This window comes from Chiloscyllium punctatum, chromosome 6 (assembly GCF_047496795.1).
Source record: "Chiloscyllium punctatum isolate Juve2018m chromosome 6, sChiPun1.3, whole genome shotgun sequence".
NCBI lineage: Eukaryota > Metazoa > Chordata > Chondrichthyes > Orectolobiformes > Hemiscylliidae > Chiloscyllium > Chiloscyllium punctatum.
The window spans coordinates 115390321-115403876 of record NC_092744.1 but is presented as its reverse complement, the minus strand read 5'-3'; positions in this window follow the sequence as shown (position 1 = coordinate 115403876).

Sequence of the window (13556 nt, the reverse complement as noted above, 5' to 3'; positions counted from 1 at the left end):
CCCACTCTCTCTCTCGCCCACACTCTCTCTCTCTCTCCCACTATATCCCTCTTCCCCCCTCTCACTCTCACCCACAATCTCTCTCTCGCCCACTCAATCTCTCTCTCGCCCACTCTATCTCTCGCCCACTCTCTCTCGCCCACTCTCCCTCTGCCCCCTCACTCACTCTCGCCCACACTCTCTCTCACCCACACTCCCTCTCGCCCACTCCCTCTGCCCCCTCTCTCACCCACTCTCTCTTGCCCTTTCTCCCTCTGTCCCCTCACTCACTCTTGCCCACACTCTCTCTCGCCCACTTTGTCTCACCCCCACTCTCTCCCTTCCACTCTTTCTCTCGCCCACTGTCTCTTGCCCACTCTTTCTCTCACCACTCTCTCTCACCGACTCTCGCCCACTCTGTCTCTGTCGCCCACTATGTCTCTCTCCCACTCTCTCTCTCACCAACTCCTAACACGCCCAGTTTCTCTCTCACCCACTCTCTCTCTCTTCCACTCTCTCTCTCACCCACTCTCTCACTCTTGTCCACTCTCTCTTGCCCACTCTCTCTCTCGCCCAGACTCTCTCTCTCGCCCACTCACACTCTCTCTCGACAATCTCTCTCTCGCCCACACTCTCTCTCGCCCACTCTCTTTCGCCCACTCTTTCTCTCTCTCGCACACTCTCTCTCACCCAATCTTTCTTTTGTGCAGTCTCTCTCTCACCCACACTCTCTCTCGCCCACTCCCTTTGCCCACTCTCTCACTCTCGCCCACTATCTCCCTCCGCCTCCTCTCTCTCACCCACTCTCTCTCGCCCACTCTCCCTCTGTCCCCTCACTCACTCTTGCCCACACTCTCTCTCGCCCACTTTGTCTCACCCCCACTCTCTCACTTCCACTCTTTCTCTCGCCCACTGTCTCTCACCCACTCTCTGACGCACACTCTCTCACCCACACTCTGCCTCGCCCACTCTCTCTCTCGCCCTCTCACTCTCTCACCCACACTCTCTCTCGCCCACTCTCTCTCTCGCCCTCTCACTCTCTCACCCACTCTCTCTCTCGCCTTCACTGTCTCTCACCAACTCTCTGTCGCCCACTCTTTCTCTCGCCTACTCTTTCTCTATCGCCCACACTCTCTCTCGCCCACACTCTCTCGCCCTCTCTCTCTCTGCCACTCGCTCTCTTGCCCACTCTTTCTCTCACCACTCTCTCTCACCGACTCTCGCCCACTCTGTCTCTCTCGCCCACTCTATCTCTCGCCCACTCTCTCTCGCCCACTCTCCCTCTGCCCCCTCACTCACTCTCGCCCACACTCTCTCTCACCCACACTCCCTCTCGCCCACTCCCTCTGCCCCCTCTCTCACCCACTCTCTCTTGCCCTTTCTCCCTCTGTCCCCTCACTCACTCTTGCCCACACTCTCTCTCGCCCACTTTGTCTCACCCCCACTCTCTCCCTTCCACTCTTTCTCTCGCCCACTGTCTCTTGCCCACTCTTTCTCTCACCACTCTCTCTCACCGACTCTCGCCCACTCTGTCTCTGTCGCCCACTATGTCTCTCTCCCACTCTCTCTCTCACCAACTCCTAACACGCCCAGTTTCTCTCTCACCCACTCTCTCTCTCTTCCACTCTCTCTCTCACCCACTCTCTCACTCTTGTCCACTCTCTCTTGCCCACTCTCTCTCTCGCCCAGACTCTCTCTCTCGCCCACTCACACTCTCTCTCGACAATCTCTCTCTCGCCCACACTCTCTCTCGCCCACTCTCTTTCGCCCACTCTTTCTCTCTCTCGCACACTCTCTCTCACCCAATCTTTCTTTTGTGCAGTCTCTCTCTCACCCACACTCTCTCTCGCCCACTCCCTTTGCCCACTCTCTCACTCTCGCCCACTATCTCCCTCCGCCTCCTCTCTCGCACCCACTCTCTCTCGCCCACTCTCCCTCTGTCCCCTCACTCACTCTTGCCCACACTCTCTCTCGCCCACTTTGTCTCACCCCCACTCTCTCACTTCCACTCTTTCTCTCGCCCACTGTCTCTCACCCACTCTCTGACGCACACTCTCTCACCCACACTCTGCCTCGCCCACTCTCTCTCTCGCCCTCTCACTCTCTCACCCACACTCTCTCTCGCCCACTCTCTCTCTCGCCCTCTCACTCTCTCACCCACTCTCTCTCTCGCCTTCACTGTCTCTCACCAACTCTCTGTCGCCCACTCTTTCTCTCGCCTACTCTTTCTCTATCGCCCACACTCTCTCTCGCCCACACTCTCTCGCCCTCTCTCTCTCTGCCACTCGCTCTCTTGCCCACTCTTTCTCTCACCACTCTCTCTCACCGACTCTCGCCCACTCTGTCTCTCTCGCCCACTCTGTCTCACTCCCACTCTCTCTCACCAACTCCTCACACGCCCAGTTTCTCTCTCACCCACTCTCTCTCTCTCTCTTCCACTCTCTCACTCTCACCCACTCTCACTCTCGCCGATTATCTCCCTCTGCCCCCTCTCTCAATCTCTCCCACTCTCTCTCTTGCCCACTCTCTCTCTCTCGCCCACTCTCTCTCTCGCCCACTGTCTCTCGCCCAGTCTCCCTCTCGTCCTCTCTCTCTCCAAATGTCTCTCTCTCACCCACTCTCACCCTCGCCCACTCTCTCTCGCCCACTCTCTCTCTCGCCCACTCTCTCTCTCTCGCCCACTCTCTCTCTCGCTCAGTCTCTCTCTCGCCCGCTCTGTCTCCCCCACTCTCTCTATCACCCACTCTCTCTCTTGTCCACTCTCTCTCGCCCACTCTCTCACTCTTGCCCACTCACTCTGTCTTGCCCACTCTCTCCTTCCGCACACTCTAACCCGCCCATTCTCTCTCCCTCACCCACTCACTCTCTCTCTCTCTCGCCCACTCTCTCTCGCCCCCACTCTCTCTCGCTCACACCCTCTCATGCCCACTCTCTCTCGTCCAGTCTCTCACTCTCTCCCACTCTCTATCTCTCACGCATTCTCCCTCTCTCGCCCACTCTCTCTCACCCACTCTCTCATCTCTACCACTGTCTCTCGCCCACACTCTCTCTCACCCAATCTCTCTCTCACCCACTCTCTCACTCTCTCCCACTCTCTCTCGCCCAATATCTCTAATGTCCACTCTCTCTCGCCCACTCTCACCCCCACTCTCTCTTGCTCACACTCTCACGCCCACTCTCTCTCTCGCCCACTCTGTCACTCTCGCCCACTCTCTCGCCCACTCTCTCTCTCTCTCTCGCCCACTCTCTCTCTTGCCCACTCTCTCTCTCCTGCCCACTCTCACTCGCCCATTCTCTCTCCCTCCCCACTCTCTCTCTTTCACCCACTCTTTCTCACCCCCACTCTCTCTCGCTGACACCCTCTGTCGCCCACTCTCTCTCACCCATTCTCCCTCTCTCGCCCAAACTCCCTCGCCCACTCTCTCCCACTCATCTCTCGCCCACTCAAGCTCTCGCCCACTCTCTCTCTATCATGCCCACTCTCTCTCTCTCACCCCCACTCTCTCTCGCTGACACCCTCTGTCGCCCACTCTCTCTCTCACCCATTCTCTCTCTCTCGCCCACTCTCTCTCTCACCCACTCTCTCTCTCACCCACTCTCTCTCTCACGCCCACCCTCTCTCTCTCACCCACTCTCTCACTCTCTCCCACTCTCTCTCAGCAACTCTCTCTCTCTCGCCCACTCTCTCTCTCGCCCACTCTCTCTCTCACCCACTCTCTCTCTCATGCCCACCCTCTCTCTCTCACCCACTCTCTCACTCTCTCCCACTCTCTCTCACCAACTCTCTCTCTCTCGCCCACACTCTCTCTCGCCCACTCTCTCTCTCACCCACTCTCTCTCTCTCGCCCACTCTCTCTCTCGCGCCCACTCTCACTCGCCCATTCTCTCTCCCTCGCCCACTCTCTCTCTCTTTCGCCCACTCTCTCTCACCCCCACTCTCACTCGCTGACATCCTCTGTCGCCCACTCTCTCTCTCTCACCCATTCTCCCTATCTCGCCCACTCTCCCTCGCCCACTCTCTCTCGCCCACTCTCTCTCTCGCCCACTCTCTCTCTCGCCCACTCTCTTACTCTCTCCCACTCTCTCTCTCGCCCACTGTCTCTCTCTCTCTCACACGCTCTCTCGCCCACTCTCTCTCTCTCTCGCCCACTCTCTCTCGCTGACACCCTCTGTCGCCCACTCTCTCTCTCACCCATTCTCTCTCTCTCATCCACTCTCTCTCTCACCCACTCTCACTCTCTCCCACTCTCACCCTCGCCCGCTCTCTCACTCTCACCCACATTCTCCCTCTGCCCCCTCACTCACTCTCGCCCACTCTCTCTCACTCTCTCCTGCACCACCCTCACTCTCTCCAGCCCTTCGCTCTCACTTGCACCCTCTGTCGCTTACTCCCCTCTCTCTCACTTATCCCCGTCTGTTGCTCTCTCTCGCTCTTGCTCTACCTCTCTCTTGCTCTTCCTGTGTCATTCTCTCCCTCTTTTGCTCATCTGCTCTCTCGCCATCTCCCCCTCTCTTGCTCCCCCTTTCTCCCCCTCATTGTCCCCTCTCCCTCACACTGTCTCATCTCCCCTCTCGTCCCCTCTCTCTCCCCCCCTCTCTCCCTCTCTCTCTTCCCCTCTCTCGTCCACTTTCTCATCTCCCTCTCGCATCCCCTTTCTCTCCCCCTCACGTTCCCTCTCTCTCCCCATCGCCCCCTCTCCCTCGTCCCCTCTCTCTCCCTCTTTCACCCCCACTCTCTCCCCCTCTCTCTCCCTCTCTCACCCCCATCATTCCCTCTCTCTCTCCCTGTATCGTCCCCTTTCTCTACCTCTCTCTCCATTTCTCTGCCTCCCTTGTCCCCTCTCTCTCCCCCTCTCGTCCCCTCTCTCTCCCTCCTTCGTCCTCTCTCTCTACCCTCTCGTCCCCTCTCTCTCTCTCCCTTCTTGTCCCCTCTCTCTCCCTCCCTCGTCCCCTCTCTCTCCCCATATCGTCCCCCTTTCCCTCTCCCTCCCTCTCTCTCCCCCCCCATTGTCCTCTCTCTCTCTCTCTCTCTCTCTCGCTCTCTCCCTCGTCCCCCCTCTCTCCCTCTCTCATCCCCTCTCTCTCCCACTCTCTCTCACTCTCTCTCCCCGCATCGTCCTGTGCGAGATAAGTGGCTGTCCAGCCCTATCTCCGGCACTTTTTATTTCCCTTCCCAGGAACAAAGACACGGAGGAGTCTGTCCAAAACTTTTTCATTCAACTTTGCAAAGTCGGGTGCTGTTCCCAAAGGTACACACACACAAGCATAGTAATCTCCACGCATTATATACATGTATATGTGGGCTGGGTCTCCTACTGATGTCTTGACCATCGAGTGCTAGGATTCCCCACTGTTTTCGTTATTTGGGTTCTGGTGCCTGCGATTATTTTGTTATTCACTTGGCCAATCAGTGTTTGAGCTTCCCGTTCTTCCCTTCTATGGATGATGTTGTACAACTGTGGTTAAGGGCGGTCTCTCAACTATCGAGGAAAGCTGTTACAACTATTTCATTCATATAAAGGTGGGGGAGGTCAGGCAACTGTTTCGAGTGTCTGCTTGTGTTTACTATAAGTTAGAAAAGACTAAAAGGCAGCTAACCGTTTAAAAATTACACTACCCCCGACAAATCCCCCGTGTCTTTTCTTACGGCCTGTAATTTTTCAACCGTAAGTTTCTTCTCCAGGGCATTTAATAACTCCCGAGCTTGTTCATCAAACTGCCCTTCTCTAATACTACCCCCGCCCAAGAGGGATTCACGTTGTTCCATCTCGAGATTTATTCGTTCAACCTGCCCATAGGGAACATCCCCCTTAGTAAGGGCGGTTTCGATCAGTCGTTGAGTTAATCCCCGGACACAGGGAATAACGCAACACCCAAGGGCAGTGAGTACCCCTGCCACCACTATACATGAGACAAGAAAGGGAACGACCACCCCCGTCCATTTACCGAACCAAGCTTCCAACCAGTCCGTGAGGCCAGAGTCGATGCCCGAGTTTTCGTCCAGTTCGTCCGCAAATGTGGTGAGTCCATCCAGGGCGCGGGTGATGGACCCATCAGGGGCGGTGTTGTTGGGGATGAAAGTGCAGCACTGAGTGCCTATCATGACACAAACACCCCCCTTCTCTGCCAACATCATGTCTAAGGCCAACCTATTTTCCCACGCCATCCTACTAGTGGCGTCCAGTTGTTCTGCTATTCCTTTCACTGCATCCCGGGTATAATTAATGAACCTCTGCTGATTGTAGTAAATATAATTAATCCAATCCACATTCTTATTGATGGTCACCCACCAGAACAGTGACGACTCAAAACCCGCCGCTATCTGGTTCCTAGCCTTGTATTCGTCAGGAACACCCCTGGGGACCCCTATGGCATCTAAATATATGTTATCATCGAAAGAGGTCTCCAAAGCTCTCTCAGTTCTTCCACTAGAACGGGGTCGCTTTTGTTTTTCGAATACCAGGGTGAATGGGATGGCCAATTGAACGATCGCACAAGTGCCCGTCCATTTTTGGGGCAGGGTCGGTCGCAGAACCCTCCCACCACAGTACCACCAGAGGTCTGCCCTAGGCACATGAATGTGGGAGTAATTCCCGCCCCCGGTAGTTTCATTGACCAGCCGGATTGATCCGCTGCACTTGTCAAATGTCCCCACATCGTCGTCCCACTGTAGTCCCGTCCGAGAGACGCAGACCTGGTGCGTACCCGTTACCCCTGAGAATGATGGCGGGCGGGGCGCCCCCTCAGACCTGACGGGGGGAAACTTCAAACTCAAGGGTCGACAAGTGGGGTCGTTCCAGGCCTCTCGGTCCTGGTACAGCCTTATCATGCAATCCATGGCTCGTGGGTGTTTCTCCCATCCCAGCGGGAATGGGACCACCTGAGGGTTAGGGCGGGCACTCGTGCATGCGTAGCAATCACTCTTTTTCATGCTCCTCACATTATATTTGACCCATTCCATCCAGGCATTCGCCTCCCCGTATCCCGTTTCTATTTCAAAGGTCTTTTCCAAATCCGTCGTCTCAATTATTCTAATCTTTTCCTGCTTATCAGTGGTGGATGAGCCCCCAGACTCAGCTTCAATGACCGTGATATACGTGCAGCACAGCTGCATCCCCCCCCCCCCCCATCCTGCCTGGCCCGCAACTCTAATACCCAGTATTGTTCTATTAAGGCTCGCCTCGTTCTTTTCCAAGTTCTTTATGGTCAGATAAAGCGGATTGCACTGATTCTGCCCACAATCTCGTCCAGGGGTGATGGGATCACGGACAACTGACACCATAGCCTGGACCCCGGGGGCTGGAGGCCTACTTAGGCCTTCCCTACCATACAATTGTAATACTAACGTCTGACCCTGGAATCCCCTTTCTCTCTCTAGATTCTGCTTAGTTTGATTCAGTTGACTTTTAGTCCTACAGGGCACCAACTCACATAGGTCTAAGCTAAATGTCTGTGTTGATTGGTTGGCAAGCACGGAGATGGTGAGCCACTGACGGTCCTCTATTTGTTTCATCCGGAGGCCAAATTGGGTAACACGCGCACTATGACCCAGCCCAAGGATAATGGCATAGCAAGTTAACAATACGATTGACCGCATTTTTTTTTTACGCGACACCCGTAGCCCGAGGGCACAGTTCCTTTAGACTCGCCAAAGTCCGATTAGTTCGTTCTCAGGGTCTCTGTTCCTTAGATGCCTTTGTCAGAGAGGTTCGTTCGTCCTCCGTCGGTTGTGGCACTGGTCCCTTGACTCGAGTGTAATGTGTCCAGCCCTTTTCGGCCGTACGGACAGCCGTTTCGGTCGTCAAAAGTACCAGGAAGGGACCGTCCCAAGTTGGTTCGAGGGTACGTTGCTTCCAGCTTTTAATCAGGACCCACTGAACCGGCTTGTCGGTGTGCACCGCAAACTCGAGGGGCGGCATCTGTGCCAAAAGTCCCTGTTGGCGTAAACGAGATAGAGCAGACCCCAGAGCCACCACATATTTTTGCACAAACATATCCCGAGACTCGAATACAGGAGGTTCCCCCTTCGGCCCATGGAATGGGAGGCCAAACAGCATTTCGAAAGGGGAGACGCCCAAATCCCGCCTTGGCTGGGTGCGAATTTGCAACAGGACAAGGGGTAGGCATTTGGTCGAAGGCAGGCCAATTTCACTAGTGAGTTTGGTTAGCTGCTTTTTGATGGTCTGGTTCATTCTTTCGACCTTGCCCGAGGAGGAGGGATGCCAGGGGGTGTGCAAATCCCAGTCAATCCCCATTGCTTGCACTACATTCTGGAGGACGGTCGAGGTGAAGTGGCTCCCCTGGTCAGAGTCAATAGCGCGGGGTAGCCCAAATCGTGGGATGATTTGCTCGAGTAGAATCTTGCTAACCTGAGTTGCCGTTGCCGTGGTAGTGGGGAAAGCTTCCACCCATCCTGTCAGGTGATCTACCATTACTAATAGATACTTCAGGCGACCTATGGGGGGGGAGCTCAGTGTAATTTACCTGAACATACTCAAACGGCCTATCGGCCGGACTCCTACCCCCTTGTCTTGCATGCTGCTGCAGCCCCCTTTTGTTAATCTTTCGACATGTTATGCAATCTCCTGTGACCTGCTTGGCTACCGTGTACTTACCAGGGTGAGCATATCGGCGCAGGAAGGCATCACACAGTGCCTGGGCGCCCCAGTGTCCCCCTTGGTGTAAACGGGCAATAATGTCCCGCGTCAATGGTCGATTTAGGAGCTGGCGGCCATCGGGTAAGGTCCACTTGCCTTCCCTATCCTTTGTACCCCCCAGAGATGCGAGAAGAGTTTCTTCTTTGTCAGTAAACGTGGGCACTTCGGTAATTTCGGATATCTGGGGAATCCTTACCAGGCAGTTTATTACTTCCTTCCCCATCACAGCCAATTTTGCCTGTTCATCTGCCAATTGATTCCCCAGGGTCTCTATTTTATCATCTTTCTGGTGTCCTTTCACATGTACTACAGCAATCTCTTGTGGCAGCAACAAATCCTCCAAGATCATGGCTACTAGTTCCTCGTGGACCAACTCCTTTCCTCTACTATTTATCATTCCCCTTTCTTTCCAGATCTTCCCAAAGGTGTGTACTACCCCAAAGGCATACTTAGAGTCAGTGTAGATTGTCCCGGCTATTCCCTTTAAATTCCTCAGAGCCCGGTGCAAGGCGTACAATTCGCACGTTTGTGCCGACCAGGCATTCGGTAGCCGTCCACTTTCCACTAATTCCCAACCAGTCTCACTAATGACTGCATAACCGTTGTGTCTCTTCCCATCGATCACTCGAGAGGACCCGTCAATGTACCACCGCCTTCCTGCATGTGAGGGGGTATCCCTCAGATCTTCCCTCACTTTACTCTGGTACTCTATTATGTCTGAACAGCAGTGTTCCAGTTCCTCCTCCCCTTCCCCTTTCCAAAGAAAGTCCGCCGGGTTCTGGCAGCCCCCGACTTCTATTCGGAGGTCTTCTCGGTCTAACAATATGGCTTCATATTTCAGAATTCTCGAGTCAGTCAGCCACCTCCCGGCCTTCTGATTCAGGATAGTTCTAACCTGGTGGGGAGTAGTGACTGTCAAGGGAGCCCCGAAAGTCAACTTCCTGCTTTCCTCTACCAGCTTTGCCGTGGCTGCCACCGCTTGGACACACTCCGGCCACCCTCGGGAGACTGGATCCAGAATTTTTGACAGGAAAGCCACGGGCTTCCTTTTTCCCCTCCAGTCCTGGGTCAATACTCCAAGAGCGGTTCCCTTTCTGGAGTTCACAAAGAGACAAAATGTCTTACTAAAATCCGGCAAGCTTAAAACAGGTGGGGCCATCAATTTTCCTTTTAGGATTTCAATTAACTTTTTCTCCTCCTCCTCCCATTTTATTCTGTTGGATGCCTCCTCAATGAGTTTTAGGTACAAGTCTTTAGTAAGGGGGGCATAGTCGTCTATCCATAACCGACAATAGCCTAAGAGTCCCAAGAACTTCCGCAACTCCCTCTTGGTCGTTGGGAGGCCTAGTTCGATTATTGCCCGCACTCTTTCCGGACTTATTCGTTTCTGTCCCTGGCTTATCAAGTGTCCCAGGTACTTAACCTCTGGTCCGGGGGGATTCGCCCCAGAATAGTGTATGGGTTCGGTACCACAGGGTGCCGTACTTGGACAATTTTATTTACTTCCCTTAGGTCTTGGACCATTCGGTAGCTCCCGTCCGCCTTCCGAACCGGCAGGATGGGGGAATTGTATCGTGACATACAGGGCTCTACCAATCCATCTTTTATTAAGTCTTCCATAACTGTCTTCAGGCCCTGCCTCCCTTCCCAAGAGATGGGGTATTGGCGCACTCTGACGTCGGGGCTCTGGGGCTTTACTTTTACCTCCACAGGTCGAATTGCGAGTCCTCCCCGGTTCCCTTTGGCGACCCAAACCCTCGGGTCTATCTCTGTCAATCGGGACTCACTAAGGTATGACATGGTAACGGCTAATTCTTCCTCTTCTCCCACTTCTATTCGCAATCCGAAACGGACTATCAAATCCCGTCCCAACAACCCATAGGGAAGATGGGGGAGGTGAAGGAGTTCCACCTGGAGCTCCTCCTTCTCCAGCCGCAAGGGTTGTGGTTCGAATATTTTCGCATTAAAAACCCCACCCTTAACTCCTGAAATGTTTAATGTTTTAGCTTGGAAGCTAACCCCCCTCGGATGGAGGGGAATTGAGGACCTGCCAGCGCCTGTGTCAACTAAGAAGGTAACATCTTGTCTAAATGGGCCCACCCGTAAATTTACCAGGGGTTCTTGGTAGGCCCGTGTTCCGATCCTCCCCTGACTTCCCTAATCCATTTGTTCACACTCCATTTCATACATCCCTTCTCTTTCCCTTTTAAACTCGGGACAATCCCTTTTGAAGTGTCCCAGTCTCCCGCAATGGTAACATCCGGCCTTCTGAGGGCGCTCAATTCCATAAGATCCTCCTCTCTCACTTCTGCCCCGTCTCGCTTCTCTCCCTCTCCAACTTTACTTCGACGTTCCTCTTTCCACCCCATAATCTCCCTCCCCCATTCCGGTGGACTTACAAGCTTCCCGTACGGCTGCCACCATCATTTTTGTCTTATGTTTCTCCCTTATTACATCCCTCTGAACGTACACCTTCTGTGCTTCCCGTAATAATTCTGCAACATCTTTTCAGCCCAATCCTCCACTTTCTGTAATTTCTTCTGAATGTCAGGCCATGACTTAGTCACAAAGTGCACCTTAAGCATGCCCTTGCCTATTTCCCCATCGGGGTCTAAACCTGAATACTTTTGCATGGACTCCCGCAACCGGTCTAAAAACTCACTCGGGGATTCATCCTTTTTCTGTCCAACTTCAAATGCTTTTGCTAAATTCCGCTGTTTGGGCACGCAGGTTTGGATCACCCTGATTATAAGGCTTCTGAGGTCTGTCATATTGGCCCGTCCCCCCGCGTCGTTATGATCCCACCGGGGGTCCTCTAAGGGGTACTTCTGCTCTCCACGCTGAGGGCCGTCCTGATGCTCCCTATCCCAAATGGCCATTGCACTATTCCGGATCATAACAATTTCATCGTAATTAAATAGTATTCTCATCATGGCCTGCAGTTCAGCCCATGTGTATATACTGGGCACCAGAAATTGGTCCAGTTGTATTCCCACACTGACGGGGTCGTCCAGTAGACGGGGTAGTTCATTACGGAGTTGCCGGATATCCCCAGAATTTAAAGGTTGTACTACGAACCCGGTCCGTTCATTCCCAAACGGCACCTCTCGTAAGGGGTTCAGCTGTTCAATATTGTCACTCCTCCCAGCTCTCAATCCCTCTTCTCGACCTCTCCGCATCTCGAGTCGGACTGATTTCCTAGTGCCTGGGGTGAGTTCTGCGCCCCCTCCTGTGCCCCCCCCCAGCAGTCCCTTCCTCACTGGTCGTAGCCTGCTGGGACTCGGAATTATCCGCCGCAGGAGGGAGGTCCGCGCTGGACGCCTGGTCGTGTGCGGGTGGTATATACGGGGGCGGGGAAGACGGTGGCAAACCATCGGTGAGGATGTCCCAAGACTTCTGGGGCTTCCTCGGGTCTGTTTGGGGAATCAGAGGATAGAGACGCGTGGGACTCTCGCCGTCGCCCGCCAACCAGGCGGCGGCATATTTGCTCTCCTCTGGGTCAAACGGTTGTTTTCTGTTAACATATACATTTAGGATTTGACACACCCAGTCTTCATCAGACCCATACTCGGGCCAAACTACCGAGGAGGCGCGGATAGGTTCTTTGGTCCATATAAAACAACAATATTTTATCATGGTCTCTTTCTTTAAGTCCTTCGTTCTACTACTGTCCGTCCATAGACTTAACTTCCGACCTAATGGACTATCGGGGGGTATTTCTTTCCCATTTGCAGTCTTCCCTGACTTTTCCTTTGAAGTCTGATTTCCCATGGTTTATCTTCGGTCCTGGTCTTAAACGCCCAAAGCGTTTTCACAGATGACCGTCAAAACACAATTTCCCGTGGTCTATCTTCAGTCCTGGTCTTAAACACCCAAAGCGTTTTCACAGATGACCGTCAAAACCACGCGGCCAACAAGGAAGAACAAAAGAATCTCTTACCTTGATCCGTGCACGGAGTTGTCTGGCCTTTTTAAATGTGTGTACCCCCGTGTATAGTCACTAACCGGTCGTCCCAGCACTCGTCCGTGTGTTCCTTTTCCAGGATTCAAAATTATTTTTAAATAAGCCGGGTCACATCCTCTCTTGGCCGACGGCCGACGGACCAAGCTGATCAGTGAGAAGTATAAATATATACTAGACGCGTCTTTGTTGTAATCAGGCTTGATCCGTGAGCCAAAGAGACTGCCCTCCCCCGGCAATAATTATTTCATCCCGGACGAGCCCCCAATTGTGCGAGATAAGTGGCTATCCAGCCCCATCTACGGCACTTTTTATTCCCCTTCCCAGGAACAAAGACACGGAGGAGTCTGTCCAAAACTTTTTCATTCAACTTTGCAAAGTCGGGTGCTGTTCCCAAAGGTACACACACACAAGCATAGTAATCTCCACGCATTATATACATGTATATGTGGGCTGGGTCTACTACTGCTGCCTTGACCAACGAGTGCTCGGATTCCCCACTGTTTTCCTTATTTGGGTTCTGGTGCCTGCGATTATTTTGTTATTCACTTGACCAATCAGTGTTTGAGCTTCCCGTTCTTTCCTTATATGGATGATGTTGTACAACTGTGGTTAAGGGCGGTCTCTCAACTATCGAGGAAAGCTGTTACAACTGTTTCATTCATATAAACGTGGGGGAGGTCCGGCAACAGTTTCGAGTGTCTGCTTGTGTTTACTATGAGGTAGAAAAGACTAAAAGGCAGCTAACCGTTTAAAAATTACACTACCCCCTACAGTGTGAGCGTGGAATTCACTGTAGACCGAAGCGTTGTAATCCTCTGCAGCTTAGCTACTGAGGGTCTATCACAGTATGCCCTCTCGGCTGCCCTCAGCTGTGCCTCAAACCAGCGTTCCTGCTCCCCCTTCTGCTACATCCTAAGGAATAATTATTCCCTTGGCATAAGCCTGAACAATTTCCC